The 16,568-nt window shown below is 44.3% G+C and overlaps 2 pseudogenes; both read right to left on the minus strand.

The window, feature by feature from the left end:
* Positions 1 to 3,527: 3,527 nt before the first annotated feature.
* Positions 3,528 to 5,800, minus strand: LOC141540605 (biotin--protein ligase pseudogene; annotated as a pseudogene).
* Positions 5,801 to 8,338: 2,538 nt separating this feature from the next.
* LOC141540606 (biotin--protein ligase pseudogene) lies at positions 8,339 to 9,082 on the minus strand (annotated as a pseudogene).
* Between the last annotated feature and the right edge of the window lie 7,486 nt (positions 9,083 to 16,568).

Genomic DNA, 16,568 nt, shown 5'->3' on the forward strand with positions numbered 1-16,568 from the left:
CACCCTCCCTGCTGCACACTTTGCCACTTTCCTTCTTCTTGCTCTTTGGAAAGCAGAGAAAAAAAGAGATGTGGTAAGAAACCTTTTGTCAATTCACATTTTTTCATTCCTCTTCCCAGAGGTTTTCTCAATTTTAATTTAAAAATCACTGGATCATAACTATTAACATAAGGGACCTTGTAAATCATCATCTGTCCAAATCTCTTCTTTTACAGAGGAAGACACTGAAGTCCAGAGGGCTAAGTGTCTTGACCAAGATCTCACAGGTAGGAAATGCCATGACTAGGATTTGAACCCTTACTCTACTTGCATTCCACGATGTGTCTCCCAATTCCCAATTCCCAATGATGGAGCTATGACCCTCACTGCATGATTTTCCTCAGCCTCAAGGATCAAAAAAGGCATGTTTACAGTAAAAAAGGACACAGGTTTTTGAATCAGTGGCCATGAATTTAATCCTGACTGCTACACACAAAAATATGTCTCATTGGGCAGGTTATTGAATGTTTGTTTCCTTATCTTTAAAAGGAGGGATTTGGACTAGATCCTCTTCCAGTTCTGACATTCGAAGATTCCACGATTCTCAATCCTCCAATTCATCAATCAACAAGCATTTTTAAGCACTTCTTGTGTCCCACTAGGAGGCAGATCCTACCCTTAAGGAGTTTACAATCTAGCTGATGAGACACACACATATATATGTACATAAGGAGAGAGAGAGAGAGAGAGAGAGAGAGAGAGAGAGAGAGAGAGAGAGAGAGAGAGAGAGAGAGAGAGAGAGAGAGAGAGAGAGAGAGAGAGAGAGAAAGAGAGAGAGAGAGAGAGAGAGAGAGAGAGAGAGAGACACTGAGCCAGAAAGAGACTGAAAGAGAGATGCAGAGAGACACTGAGAGACAGAGATATACAAAGACCGAGAAGGGATAGAAAGGTAAACTGCAAAGTAGATAGAAGATATTTTTTAGGGAAGGCACCAGGGGTCAAAGGAGGCTTCACACAGAGAACAGTGCTTGAGATGATTCTTGAAAGAAACTATGGATTCCAAGAGGCAGATGTAAGGAGAAAGTGCATTCCTGGCATAGAGGAAAGCCATTAAAAGGCAACGGGACAGAAAATAGACAAATATAAGGAATGATGAAAAGGCATTATATGTCTAAAGGAGAATACTCTGTAATCAGGCTGGAGAGGGAGGTTGAAACCAAGTTGTGAAGGCCTTTAAACGTCAAGAAGGATTTGTTCACACCTAGAGGTACTAGGGAACCATTGGACATTATTGAGTAGGAGATACAACCCATTTTTTCCAGTCTCACTAAAAAGTATTACACAGACTCTCTCCTTCCCACATAAAACCTGGACCCCATGATCTTTAAGGCTGGCTGCGGTCTCGGAGCTCTCGGAGCTGGGAGGAGGGGGTGGGCACCTGGGCAGAGCTGGCCCCGGGGATTGGCAGCGGCGGAGGGCAGCGCCGGGAGGAGGTTGGGTAGGGAGTGGAGCCAATTTGGACAAGTGGAAAAACTCCGGCCGGGGGCTGGGCTTTTGCTTTCCTCCTCCCCTTCCCGCCCGTCCCCCTTCTCTCCCTTCTTCCTTCCCTCCTCCCCCTCCGGCTCAGGTTGCAGCTTCTCTGGGGAGCCGCTCACCTTTCCTGAGCTGGGGAAGGCGCAGCCGTGCCAGGGCGGGGAGAGCAGCTGGGCGCAGGGCACTGAGTTCCTCGGCCCTCCTCCCATCTCCCACCCACCCCGGGCAGGGATCCGAAGCGGAGCCGGGGCGCCCAGCGGTGAGTCCTGCCCTGCGAGCTGCGCGGTGGGTCCGGCTCCGGCCCGGGGTGCACAGGGGCAGGGTGGGGGAATGTTTGCAGGGGAAGGAGGGGGTGCTGCCCGTCGTGTAAACGGAGCAAGGTACAGCGGAGAAACTCTTAAAGGGGCCGCGCTCTCTGTGCCCTGGGGCGGAGGGTGGAAGGAGAAGCTGAGACGGACTCTGTGTGTGGCATTTTTGGAGGGGGGCAAAGGGCGCCGCCGGAAAGCGCCAAATTCCAGGTGGTCCGGAGTAAGAGCTGGGGCATTTTCTCACATTCAGATACCTCCACCCTCCTTTTCTCGAGCCCCCCACCCCACCCCCACCCCACATAGCTCCTAACCTCCTCCGTTCTAGGATTCTGCAATCGGACTCATGTATCCGGATGAGTTTAGAAGCCCTTGGACTCTAATACCCACGCCACAAAGCAAAGTTTGTTTTTGCTTTTTAAAGCTCTTCTCAACGGGATTTAATCGTCCTTCTAATGTAAAAGGATTTTGGGGCAGAGGTCTTTCTCTTTTTTTTTTTTTTAATAGTTTTTATTTGACAGATTATTATTATTATTATTATCCATGCATACATGGATAATATTACAGCATAGACAATTGCCAATTCTTTTGTTTTAATTTTTTCCCTCCCTCCTCCCCCCAAGATGGCAGGTTGACCAATACATGTTAAATATGTTAAAGTATAAATTAAATATAATATATGTCTACATGTCCAAATAGTTGTTTTGCTGCACAAAAAGAATCGGACCTTGAAACACAGTACAATTAGCCTGTGAAGGAAATCCAAAATGCAGGCGGACAGAAATAGAGGGATTGGGAATTCTATGTAGTGACTCGTAGTCATCTCCCAGAGTTCTTTCGCTGGATGTAGCTGGTTCAGTTCATTACTGCTCTAATGGGACTGATTTGGTTCATCTCATTTTGAAGATGGTCACGTCCATGAGAACTGATCATCATATAGCATTGTTGTTGAACTATATGATGTTCATTCAACTTTTGTAGTAAATTTCAATATATGAACGACATTGGCCAAGACATTTACTATAAACTAGTGATTTCCACTATATCTTTGACCTCTACTCACATATATTAAATTTCTTTAGCCACTTAAGTATAACAAATGCAAATAAGGTAAGCACCATCTCTGAAAGATTATTTATAATTCTTCTTTTAATGAAGAAATAAAAACAAAGGTTTTTTTCTGTATTTTTTGTGGGTTTTATTTATTTATTTATTTATTTATTTGTTTGTTTGTTTGTTTGTTTGTTTGTTTGTTTTCAAAATATCTCCCTGGTTGAGTCAAAAGGATATTACCAGCCCACATAACTGAGCAATGACTCAAGAAGGGGGGCTGATATTTTTTCCCTTTTCAAAGGGAGCTATAATGAGGGGTTGACTATTGTGAAACACCTAAATTTCCCTGTCTTGTTGTCATAAAAGAGCTCCAGGTATCAACATACACCAAGTTCCGTCTAAGAAGGGAAAGGCAGGCGACTCTTCTGAAAAAGAGAGAAATCCCTAGTAAACAAAAAGTAACTAAAAGGCATGAGAAAAATCAATTAGGGAAAAAAACCTCAAGCATTCCCAATCCCAAACAGAACTTTCTGATGAATGGTAGGAAAGAGCTAAGAAATAAAGCAGGAATGTATTTGCAAGTGGCTATGCACTTTTGCCTGAAATGAAACTCACTTCGATATGGCCCACTCTGCTCTCTTGCTCAGGACAGTTGAATTAATTCTTGGGGATGATGAGGTTTTTCAGCATGTCCAAAGAGTTGCCGTCTGGATGCACAGTCATAACATCCCCTCCTTCTCGATGGACTTGAAGGAAGCCAGAATCGTCAATCCCAACAATCCATACCAGTGGGCCCTCGTCGTTTCCCAGACGGACTTGCTGACCGCTGTGTATCCAGTATTTGTAATAGAGAGGAAGAATGGCATTAGGTCCTTTGTCCTGAAAGGCATCCAGTAGGCTCTCCAGCACAGTTATTGTTCTTGCCACCAGATAATCCACACGTAACAGACTGAGGTTTTGGTTGTGTTTCTTATTATATTCTATGATGAGATCATTGAGGCAAAGAGTAGGGTGACTGTTATTCACATTAACTCCACAGCCAATAAGAATATGACAAGTTGATCCCATAAGCGTTGAGTTGACCAACACTCCCCCAAGCTTCATTTGATCACTGTAGTAGATATCATTGGGCCACTTGACTCTTAAATTGATGTCCTGATAGTCAGGAATGGATCGAACTGCCTCCACCACTGCCAAAGACATCAAGTGTTGAACAAATGGGATTCTCTGACCCAGATGAGAATCTAGGGGGATGTGGAGGTGTAAGGTGGAAAGAGAACATCCCACAGGACTAAGCCAGACATTGCCATCACGACCTTTTCCTTGAGTTTGCTGGGCTGCAATCGCTACTAAACCCAGGTGTGGTGGCACCTCAACCATCAAGCCGTCCAGAAGATCCATTGTGGATGAAGTCACTTCAGCAAACAGAATGATCTTTCCCAGTTGCTTTGTGTGCAAATGTTTTTGATAGAGCTCCAGGTGAAAATGTTCTGGGGCAAAATCCTCTGTGGCAGTGATAACTGGCATATGAGATGGGGTCACTTCCAATTCTGGTGGATGGGATGAAACAAACTGAAGGGTCAGCTTGCTGAATTGCATTACTCCTTCGGGTCCCACATTTCTTGCCAGCCACTGCATAAAAGAAGTTCGGACTTCCTCATCAGCTGTGAGCAAATAGAGAGGAGTCAGGGGAGGAATTTTCTTTAATTCACACCTTAGGCCAAGGACCCTCAGGATCTCCTTCAGGACTTCCAATCGGGTGAAATGGCTTGATTTCAGCAAATTAAAGGCAGCTGGAGCTTCTATCAAAGTGCTGGGAGACATTTCCAAGTGCACCTGACAGAGAATTGCTTCTCCTCCGTTTGTTCCACAAGGCAGGTGAACAATCATCCTGTCTCGATGCACGTTTTCTAAGTAACCCTCTAGCTGTCCAGGATGGGTAGGCAGCTGTCCAGGGCCTTCTTCAAATAGGATCCCACTTGTCACTACATTCAGTTTCATTTCACTGTCATCAGCCTTGGAAAAAACCAATGTCTGGATGCTCTTCTTCAGTTCCTCTTTGCTTTTCAGCTGTAGGCCACCAAACGTGAAGGAGGAAGATAGCCCCAAAACCTTCCCACCTTGGGACAGGTACAAGATGAACTTTTGGGAAACTGCTTCAGAAATAGGCTCTTCTGTGGCAATGATCAACAATAAACAGTGATGCAGCCATGGATGGCTGAGCACATTTTTCTCCTTCAGCTGGGAGATGACATAACAATCAGTGTCAATACAATCCTTCAGAAGGGAATGGAGCTGCTGGAATCTCTGCTGTCCTTTCTGAGAGTCAGAGCCCACAAAGAGTAAAATGTTCGGTGGCTTCTCGGGAATATTGACTCTTCTCCTTCGTCCAGGTTGGCAAGTTGGCTTAACACTGCCTTCTTGGCTGCTGCTGAAACCATGAGGAAGATCTGCAAGGTCTTCTGCAGATGCCAATCTGACAGCTTCAGTGGTGCTGCTTTCTAGTCCCAAACACTCCAGGCAGCTTGAAAGATGGAAGTGATGGTATTCATCCAATCCAGCTCCTTTTCCCCATGCATTGGTGGCTTCTTGCTGACAAGCATTGCCTTTCTTCCGACGATACTCCTCCTTTTGAATCTTTTGGTCATCCCTGTCTCTCAAAGGCTCCAACATTTCTGCTTTGATGTGAAACTCCTCCACTTCTGTGATGTGGGATACTGTCCGTGGCTGTAGTTCTTTTAGCACCGAGGCCTGCAGAGGCACAGAAGCAATGTTTTGGGGTGCCAAACCACTATCCAATTGGAGTCTGTTTTCCATGAATGCAGTGTGATGAAATGATCTCTACTTGCTTCAGCAACTAGCTTCTAAGGCTCACCGGGTCTTCAGGCTAATGGCAAACAAGAGTCTGCCCACTTTCCTGCAAGCAGGAGTGAAAGTCCAGATCTTTGATTTTGTCTTTCAAAGTCCTGAATCTTTTCCTGGGCCCTGTGAGCTTTACTAGAGGCCTTTCTCTGTCCTTGGTTCCCAAGAGCTCGCTTGGAGTGTGTCCGAATCCAAAGATTTGTCCTCCAGCCTCTAGCCAGCTTCAGCCTGTCAATGTCCTCCCAGTGTGTCCAGCCAGCCCCAAAGTACAAGTCGGAATAGATCAGACTCCAAGAGGGTGGGATTGTGGGTTTCCTGGTCCAGTGAATCTCCCCACTGAATCCTGCTCTGAATCTCCTGGAGCTTCCAGTGGGCTTGTCCTTTTATAGGCTCTTTGAAAGGTGTGAACTCTTAAAGGGGGGGGGGAGGTGTGAACTTGTAAAGGGGGGAAAGTGTGAACTCTAAACTAGAGAACAGCTAAGTACCATGCTAATAACCCTGTTACCACTTTGTCAGAACCCTAACACTGCCCCAATGATTTTGCTCTGACTCTCTAATTCAGGGGTTCTCAAACCCACTGAGGATGTTTATGAGGTCCTCCAGATTGTGTTCAATGGACTGAGGGGGCGGAGACAGAGTGTGAGTTTTTGTTTGTACTATAGTCCTGCCCTCCAACAGTGTGAGGGACAGTGAACTGGCCCCCTATTTGAAAGTTTGAGGCCCACTGGGTCTAATTCATCTGTACCTTTGTTATTGCCCATGCCAGAAAAGTTCTTACTCCTCCCTTCTGCTCTAGCTCCTTTCCAGTATCATCTTCTTCAAGAGGTCCTTTCTGAAGCCCTCAGTTGTTTGTACTCTCCTCCTTCCCTAGTATGGTGCTTTAATCTTCTATGTGTCTTTTCTTTGCTTCTCTGTGAACATTAGTCCTTAGTTCTCTTATGGAGATGGAATTGGGCCATTCTCTGAGTCCATTTAGAGAAAGGATCTCAGATCAACCATTCTTCCCAAGCTGCATTTTGAATTCTCTGCCTATGACTACCCTGTCTTTCCTTTCCTTTTTCAGTTCCAAGTTTGTGTTCTCTTTCCCCCCTCAGAATTGGGTAAGCTTTTTGAGGAGAGGGACTATCTTTTTGCTTCTGTTTGTATCCCTAGTGCTTTGCATAGTGCCTGCCACATGGTAGGGGCTTAATAAATGCTTGTTGATTTAAAGGCAGAAATTGTATGATTTGGGGGCTTCTATCCCAAGCACTTAACACAGGGGTTAAACACTGTGCCAGTAGATTCTTAATAAATGCTTTCTTGATGGGTGAATGAAATGCACAATCATTTGTGACTCATTACTATGTTTCAGATAATGTTGTGGGCATTGAGAATATGACAACAAACACGAAAATGAAACAGTTACTCCTTTTTTTTAATAATACTTTTTATTGAACACATATATGCAGGGGTGATTTTGCAGCATTGACAATTGCCGAACCTTTTGTTCCAACTTTCCCCTCCTTCTCCCCACTCCCTCCCCCAGATGTCAGGTTGACCAATACATGTTACATATGTGAAATTCAAGTATAAGTTAAACACGATATATGTATACATGTCCAAAGAGTTGTTTTGCTGTCCAAGAAGAATCGGAATTTGAAACAGTGTACAATTAGCCTGTGAAGGAAATCCAAAATGCAGGCGGACAGAAATAGAGGGATCGGGAATTCTGTGTAGTGACTCGTAGTCATCTCCCAGAGTTCTTTCGCTGGATGTAGCTGGTTCAGTTCATTACTGCTCTAATGGGACTGATTTGGTTCATTTCATTTTGAAGATGGCCACGTCCATGAGAATTGATCATCATATAGCATTGTTGTTGAACTATATGATATTCATTCAACTTTTGTAGTAAATTTCAATATATGAACTACATTGGCCAAGACATTTACTATAAAGTAGTGATTTTCCACTATATCTTTGACCTCTACTCACATATATTAAATTTCTTTAGCCACTTAAGTATAACAAATGCAAATAAGGTAAGCACCATCTCTGAAAGATTATTTATAATTCTTCTCTTAATGAAGAAATAAAAACAAAGGGTTTTTTCTGTATTTTGTGTGGCTTTTATTTATTTATTTGTTTGTTTGTTTGTTTGTTTGTTTGTTTGTTTTCAAAATATCTCCTTGGTTGAGTCAAAAGGATATTACCATCCCACATAACTGAGCAATGACTCAAGAAGGGGGGCTGATATTTTTTCCCTTTTCAAAGGGAGCTATAATGAGGGGTTGACTATTGTGAAACACCTAAATTTCCCTGTCTTGTTGGCATAAAAGAGCTCCAGGTATCAACATACACCAAGTTCCGTCTAAGAAGGGAAAGGCAGGCGACTCTTCTGAAAAAGAGAGAAATCCCTAGTAAACAAAAAGTAACTAAAAGGCATGAGAAAAATCATTAAGGGAAAAAAACCTCAAGCCTCCCCAATCCCAAACAGAACTTTCTGATGAATGGTAGGAAAGAGCTAAGAAATAAAGCAGGAATGTATTTGCAAGTGGCTATGCACTTTTGCCTGAAATGAAACTCACTTCGATATGGCCCACTCTGCTCTCTTGCTCAGGACAGTTGAATTAATTCTTGGGGATGATGAGGTTTTTCAGCATGTCCAAAGAGTTGCCGTCTGGATGCACAGTCATAACATCCCCTCCTTCTCGATGGACTTGAAGGAAGCCAGAATCGTCAATCCCAACAATCCATACCAGTGGGCCCTCGTCGTTTCCCAGACGGACTTGCTGACCGCTGTGTATCCAGTATTTGTAATAGAGAGGAAGAATGGCATTAGGTCCTTTGTCCTGAAAGGCATCCAGTAGGCTCTCCAGCACAGTTATTGTTCTTGCCACCAGATAATCCACACGTAACAGACTGAGGTTTTGGTTGTGTTTCTTATTATATTCTATGATGAGATCATTGAGGCAAAGAGTAGGGTGACTGTTATTCACATTAACTCCACAGCCAATAAGAATATGACAAGTTGATCCCATAAGCGTTGAGTTGACCAACACTCCCCCAAGCTTCATTTGATCACTGTAGTAGATATCATTGGGCCACTTGACTCTTAAATTGATGTCCTGATAGTCAGGAATGGATCGAACTGCCTCCACCACTGCCAAAGACATCAAGTGTTGAACAAATGGGATTCTCTGACCCAGATGAGAATCTAGGGGGATGTGGAGGTGTAAGGTGGAAAGAGAACATCCCACAGGACTAAGCCAGACATTGCCATCACGACCTTTTCCTTGAGTTTGCTGGGCTGCAATCGCTACTAAACCCAGGTGTGGTGGCACCTCAACCATCAAGCCGTCCAGAAGATCCATTGTGTCACTTCAGCAAACAGAATGATCTTTCCCAGTTGCTTTGTGTGCAAATGTTTTTGATAGAGCTCCAGGTGAAAATGTTCTGGGGCAAAATCCTCTGTGGCAGTGATAACTGCATATGAGATGGGTCACTTCCACATCTGGTGGATGGGATGAAACAAACTGAAGGGTCAGCTTGCTGAATTGCATTACTCCTTCGGGTCCCACATTTCTTGCCAGCCACTGCATAAAAAGAAGTTCGGACTTCCTCATCAGCTGTGAGCAAATAGAGAGGAGTCAGGGGAGGAATTTTCTTTAATTCACACCTTAGGCCAAGGACCCTCAGGATCTCCTTCAGGACTTCCAATCGGGTGAAATGGCTTGATTTCAGCAAATTAAAGGCAGCTGGAGCTTCTATCAAAGTGCTGGGAGACATTTCCAAGTGCACCTGACAGAGAATTGCTTCTCCTCCGTTTGTTCCACAAGGCAGGTGAACAATCATCCTGTCTCGATGCACGTTTTCTAAGTAACCCTCTAGCTGTCCAGGATGGGTAGGCAGCTGTCCAGGGCCTTCTTCAAATAGGATCCCACTTGTCACTACATTCAGTTTCATTTCACTGTCATCAGCCTTGGAAAAAACCAATGTCTGGATGCTCTTCTTCAGTTCCTCTTTGCTTTTCAGCTGTAGGCCACCAAACGTGAAGGAGGAAGATAGCCCCAAAAACCTTCCCACCTTGGGACAGGTACAAGATGAACTTTTGGGAAACTGCTTCAGAAATAGGCTCTTCTGTGGCAATGATCAACAATAAACAGTGATGCAGCCATGGATGGCTGAGCACATTTTTCTCCTTCAGCTGGGAGATGACATAACAATCAGTGTCAATACAATCCTTCAGAAGGGAATGGAGCTGCTGGAATCTCTGCTGTCCTTTCTGAGAGTCAGAGCCCACAAAGAGTAAAATGTTCGGTGGCTTCTCGGGAATATTGACTCTTCTCCTTCGTCCAGGTTGGCAAGTTGGCTTAACACTGCCTTCTTGGCTGCTGCTGAAACCATGAGGAAGATCTGCAAGGTCTTCTGCAGATGCCAATCTGACAGCTTCAGTGGTGCTGCTTTCTAGTCCCAAAACACTCCAGGCAGCTTGAAAGATGGAAGTGATGGTATTCATCCAATCCAGCTCCTTTTCCCCATGCATTGGTGGCTTCTTGCTGACAAGCATTGCCTTTCTTCCGACGATACTCCTCCTTTTGAATCTTTTGGTCATCCCTGTCTCTCAAAGGCTCCAACATTTCTGCTTTGATGTGAAACTCCTCCACTTCTGTGATGTGGGATACTGTCCGTGGCTGTAGTTCTTTTAGCACCGAGGCCTGCAGAGGCACAGAAGCAATGTTTTGGGGTGCCAAAACCACTATCCAATTGGAGTCTGTTTTCCATGAATGCAGTGTGATGAAATGATCTCTACTTGCTTCAGCAACTAGCTTCTAAGGCTCACCGGGTCTTCAGGCTAATGGCAAACAAGAGTCTGCCCACTTTCCTGCAAGCAGGAGTGAAAGTCCAGATCTTTGATTTTGTCTTTCAAAGTCCTGAATCTTTTCCTGGGCCCTGTGAGCTTTACTAGAGGCCTTTCTCTGTCCTTGGTTCCCAAGAGCTCGCTTGGAGTGTGTCCGAATCCAAAGATTTGTCCTCCAGCCTCTAGCCAGCTTTCAGCCTCTCAATGTCCTCCCAGTGTGTCCAGCCAGCCCCAAAGTACAAGTCGGAATAGATCAGACTCCAAGAGGGTGGGATTGTGGGTTTCCTGGTCCAGTGAATCTCCCCACTGAATCCTGCTCTGAATCTCCTGGAGCTTCCAGTGGGCTTGTCCTTTTATAGGCTCTTTGAAAGGTGTGAACTCTTAAAGGGGGGGGGAGGTATGAACTTGTAAAGGGGGGAAAGTGTGAACTCTAAACTAGAGAACAGCTAAGTACCATGCTAATAACCCTGTTACCACTTTGTCAGAACCCTAACACTGCCCCAATGATTTTGCTCTGACTCTCTAATTCAGGGGTTCTCAAACCCACTGAGGATGTTTATGAGGTCCCTCCAGATTGTGTTCAATGGACTGAGGGGGCGGAGACAGAGTGTGAGTTTTTGTTTGTACTATAGTCCTGCCCTCCAACAGTGTGAGGGACAGTGAACTGGCCCCCTATTTGAAAGTTTGAGGCCCACTGGGTCTAATTCATCTGTACCTTTGTTATTGCCCATGCCAGAAAAGTTCTTACTCCTCCCTTCTGCTCTAGCTCCTTTCCAGTATCATCTTCTTCAAGAGGTCCTTTCTGAAGCCCTCAGTTGTTTGTACTCTCCTCCTTCCCTAGTATGGTGCTTTAATCTTCTATGTGTCTTTTCTTTGCTTCTCTGTGAACATTAGTCCTTAGTTCTCTTATGGAGATGGAATTGGGCCATTCTCTGAGTCCATTTAGAGAAAGGATCTCAGATCAACCATTCTTCCAAGCTGCATTTTGAATTCTCTGCCTATGACTACCCTGTCTTTCCTTTCCTTTTTCAGTTCCAAGTTTGTGTTCTCTTTCCCCCCTCAGAATTGGGTAAGCTTTTTGAGGAGAGGGACTATCTTTTTGCTTCTGTTTGTATCCCTAGTGCTTTGCATAGTGCCTGCCACATGGTAGGGGCTTAATAAATGCTTGTTGATTTAAAGGCAGAAATTGTATGATTTGGGGGCTTCTATCCCAAGCACTTAACACAGGGGTTAAACACTGTGCCAGTAGATTCTTAATAAATGCTTTCTTGATGGGTGAATGAAATGCACAATCATTTGTGACTCATTACTATGTTTCAGATAATGTTGTGGGCATTGAGAATATGACAACAAACACGAAAATGAAACAGTTACTCCTTTTTTTTAATAATACTTTTTATTGAACACATATATGCAGGGGTGATTTTGCAGCATTGACAATTGCCGAACCTTTTGTTCCAACTTTCCCCTCCTTCTCCCCACTCCCTCCCCCAGATGTCAGGTTGACCAATACATGTTACATATGTGAAATTCAAGTATAAGTTAAACACGATATATGTCTCCATGTCCAAAGAGTTGTTTTGCTGTCCAAGAAGAATCGGAATTTGAAACAGTGTACAATTAGCCTGTGAAGGATACCCAAAATGCAGGCGGACAGAAATAGAGGGATCGGGAATTCTGTGTAGTGACTCGTAGTCATCTCCCAGAGTTCTTTCGCTGGATGTAGCTGGTTCAGTTCATTACTGCTCTAATGGGACTGATTTGGTTCATCTCATTTTGAAGATGGCCACGTCCATGAGAATTGATCATCATATAGCATTGTTGTTGAACTATATGATATTCATTCAACTTTTGTAGTAAATTTCAATATATGAACTACATTGGCCAAGACATTTACTATAAAGTAGTGATTTTCCACTATATCTTTGACCTCTACTCACATATATTAAATTTCTTTAGCCACTTAAGTATAACAAATGCAAATAAGGAAAGCACCATCTCTGAAAGATTATTTATAATTCTTCTCTTAATAAAGAAATAAAAACAAAGGTTTTTTTCTGTATTTTGTGTGGCTTTTATTTATTTATTTGTTTGTTTCTTTGTTTGTTTGTTTTCAAAATATCTCCTTGGTTGAGTCAAAAGGATATTACCATCCCACATAACTGAGCAATGACTCAAGAAGGGGGGCTGATATTTTTTCCCTTTTCAAAGGGAGCTATAATGAGGGGTTGACTATTGTGAAACACCTAAATTTCCCTGTCTTGTTGGCATAAAAGAGCTCCAGGTATCAACATACACCAAGTTCCGTCTAAGAAGGGAAAGGCAGGCGACTCTTCTGAAAAAGAGAGAAATCCCTAGTAAACAAAAAGTAACTAAAAGGCATGAGAAAAATCATTAAGGGAAAAAAACCTCAAGCCTCCCCAATCCCAAACAGAACTTTCTGATGAATGGTAGGAAAGAGCTAAGAAATAAAGCAGGAATGTATTTGCAAGTGGCTATGCACTTTTGCCTGAAATGAAACTCACTTCGATATGGCCCACTCTGCTCTCTTGCTCAGGACAGTTGAATTAATTCTTGGGGATGATGAGGTTTTTCAGCATGTCCAAAGAGTTGCCGTCTGGATGCACAGTCATAACATCCCCTCCTTCTCGATGGACTTGAAGGAAGCCAGAATCGTCAATCCCAACAATCCATCCCAGTGGGCCCTCGTCGTTTCCCAGACGGACTTGCTGACCGCTGTGTATCCAGTATTTGTAATAGAGAGGAAGAATGGCATTAGGTCCTTTGTCCTGAAAGGCATCCAGTAGGCTCTCCAGCACAGTTATTGTTCTTGCCACCAGATAATCCACACGTAACAGACTGAGGTTTTGGTTGTGTTTCTTATTATATTCTATGATGAGATCATTGAGGCAAAGAGTAGGGTGACTGTTATTCACATTAACTCCACAGCCAATAAGAATATGACAAGTTGATCCCATAAGCGTTGAGTTGACCAACACTCCCCCAAGCTTCATTTGATCACTGTAGTAGATATCATTGGGCCACTTGACTCTTAAATTGATGTCCTGATAGTCAGGAATGGATCGAACTGCCTCCACCACTGCCAAAGACATCAAGTGTTGAACAAATGGGATTCTCTGACCCAGATGAGAATCTAGGGGGATGTGGAGGTGTAAGGTGGAAAGAGAACATCCCACAGGACTAAGCCAGACATTGCCATCACGACCTTTTCCTTGAGTTTGCTGGGCTGCAATCGCTACTAAACCCAGGTGTGGTGGCACCTCAACCATCAAGCCGTCCAGAAGATCCATTGTGGATGAAGTCACTTCAGCAAACAGAATGATCTTTCCCAGTTGCTTTGTGTGCAAATGTTTTTGATAGAGCTCCAGGTGAAAATGTTCTGGGGCAAAATCCTCTGTGGCAGTGATAACTGGCATATGAGATGGGGTCACTTCCAATTCTGGTGGATGGGATGAAACAAACTGAAGGGTCAGCTTGCTGAATTGCATTACTCCTTCGGGTCCCACATTTCTTGCCAGCCACTGCATAAAAGAAGTTCGGACTTCCTCATCAGCTGTGAGCAAATAGAGAGGAGTCAGGGGAGGAATTTTCTTTAATTCACACCTTAGGCCAAGGACCCTCAGGATCTCCTTCAGGACTTCCAATCGGGTGAAATGGCTTGATTTCAGCAAATTAAAGGCAGCTGGAGCTTCTATCAAAGTGCTGGGAGACATTTCCAAGTGCACCTGACAGAGAATTGCTTCTCCTCCGTTTGTTCCACAAGGCAGGTGAACAATCATCCTGTCTCGATGCACGTTTTCTAAGTAACCCTCTAGCTGTCCAGGATGGGTAGGCAGCTGTCCAGGGCCTTCTTCAAATAGGATCCCACTTGTCACTACATTCAGTTTCATTTCACTGTCATCAGCCTTGGAAAAAACCAATGTCTGGATGCTCTTCTTCAGTTCCTCTTGGCTTTTCAGCTGTAGGCCACCAAACGTGAAGGAGGAAGATAGCCCCAAAACCTTCCCACCTTGGGACAGGTACAAGATGAACTTTTGGGAAACTGCTTCAGAAATAGGCTCTTCTGTGGCAATGATCAACAATAAACAGTGATGCAGCCATGGATGGCTGAGCACATTTTTCTCCTTCAGCTGGGAGATGACATAACAATCAGTGTCAATACAATCCTTCAGAAGGGAATGGAGCTGCTGGAATCTCTGCTGTCCTTTCTGAGAGTCAGAGCCCACAAAGAGTAAAATGTTCGGTGGTTTCTCGGGAATATTGACTCTTCTCCTTCGTCCAGGTTGGCAAGTTGGCTTAACACTGCCTTCTTGGCTGCTGCTGAAACCATGAGGAAGATCTGCAAGGTCTTCTGCAGATGCCAATCTGACAGCTTCAGTGGTGCTGCTTTCTAGTCCCAAACACTCCAGGCAGCTTGAAAGATGGAAGTGATGGTATTCATCCAATCCAGCTCCTTTTCCCCATGCATTGGTGGCTTCTTGCTGACAAGCATTGCCTTTCTTCCGACGATACTCCTCCTTTTGAATCTTTTGGTCATCCCTGTCTCTCAAAGGCTCCAACATTTCTGCTTTGATGTGAAACTCCTCCACTTCTGTGATGTGGGATACTGTCCGTGGCTGTAGTTCTTTTAGCACCGAGGCCTGCAGAGGCACAGAAGCAATGTTTTGGGGTGCCAAACCACTATCCAATTGGAGTCTGTTTTCCATGAATGCAGTGTGATGAAATGATCTCTACTTGCTTCAGCAACTAGCTTCTAAGGCTCACCGGGTCTTCAGGCTAATGGCAAACAAGAGTCTGCCCACTTTCCTGCAAGCAGGAGTGAAAGTCCAGATCTTTGATTTTGTCTTTCAAAGTCCTGAATCTTTTCCTGGGCCCTGTGAGCTTTACTAGAGGCCTTTCTCTGTCCTTGGTTCCCAAGAGCTCGCTTGGAGTGTGTCCGAATCCAAAGATTTGTCCTCCAGCCTCTAGCCAGCTTCAGCCTCTCAATGTCCTCCCAGTGTGTCCAGCCAGCCCCAAAGTACAAGTCGGAATAGATCAGACTCCAAGAGGGTGGGATTGTGGGTTTCCTGGTCCAGTGAATCTCCCCACTGAATCCTGCTCTGAATCTCCTGGAGCTTCCAGTGGGCTTGTCCTTTTATAGGCTCTTTGAAAGGTGTGAACTCTTAAAGGGGGGGGAGGTGTGAACTTGTAAAGGGGGAAAGTGTGAACTCTAAACTAGAGAACAGCTAAGTACCATGCTAATAACCCTGTTACCACTTTGTCAGAACCCTAACACTGCCCAATGATTTTGCTCTGACTCTCTAATTCAGGGGTTCTCAAACCCACTGAGGATGTTTATGAGGTCCTCCAGATTGTGTTCAATGGACTGAGGGGGCGGAGACAGAGTGTGAGTTTTTGTTTGTACTATAGTCCTGCCCTCCAACAGTGTGAGGGACAGTGAACTGGCCCCCTCTTTGAAAGTTTGAGGCCCACTGGGTCTAATTCATCTGTACCTTTGTTATTGCCCATGCCAGAAAAGTTCTTACTCCTCCCTTCTGCTCTAGCTCCTTTCCAGTATCATCTTCTTCAAGAGGTCCTTTCTGAAGCCCTCAGTTGTTGTACTCTCCTCCTTCCCTAGTATGGTGCTTTAATCTTCTATGTGTCTTTTCTTTGCTTCTCTGTGAACATTAGTCCTTAGTTCTCTTATGGAGATGGAATTGGGCCATTCTCTGAGTCCATTTAGAGAAAGGATCTCAGATCAACCATTCTTCCCAAGCTGCATTTTGAATTCTCTGCCTATGACTACCCTGTCTTTCCTTTCCTTTTTCAGTTCCAAGTTTGTGTTCTCTTTCCCCCTCAGAATTGGGTAAGCTTTTTGAGGAGAGGGACTATCTTTTTGCTTCTGTTTGTATCCCTAGTGCTTTGCATAGTGCCTGCCACATGGTAGGGGCTTAATAAATGCTTGTTGATTTAAAGGCAGAAATTGTATGATTTGGGGG

The sequence above is a fragment of the Sminthopsis crassicaudata genome, chromosome 4 (assembly GCF_048593235.1).
Source record: "Sminthopsis crassicaudata isolate SCR6 chromosome 4, ASM4859323v1, whole genome shotgun sequence".
Taxonomy (NCBI): domain Eukaryota; kingdom Metazoa; phylum Chordata; class Mammalia; order Dasyuromorphia; family Dasyuridae; genus Sminthopsis; species Sminthopsis crassicaudata.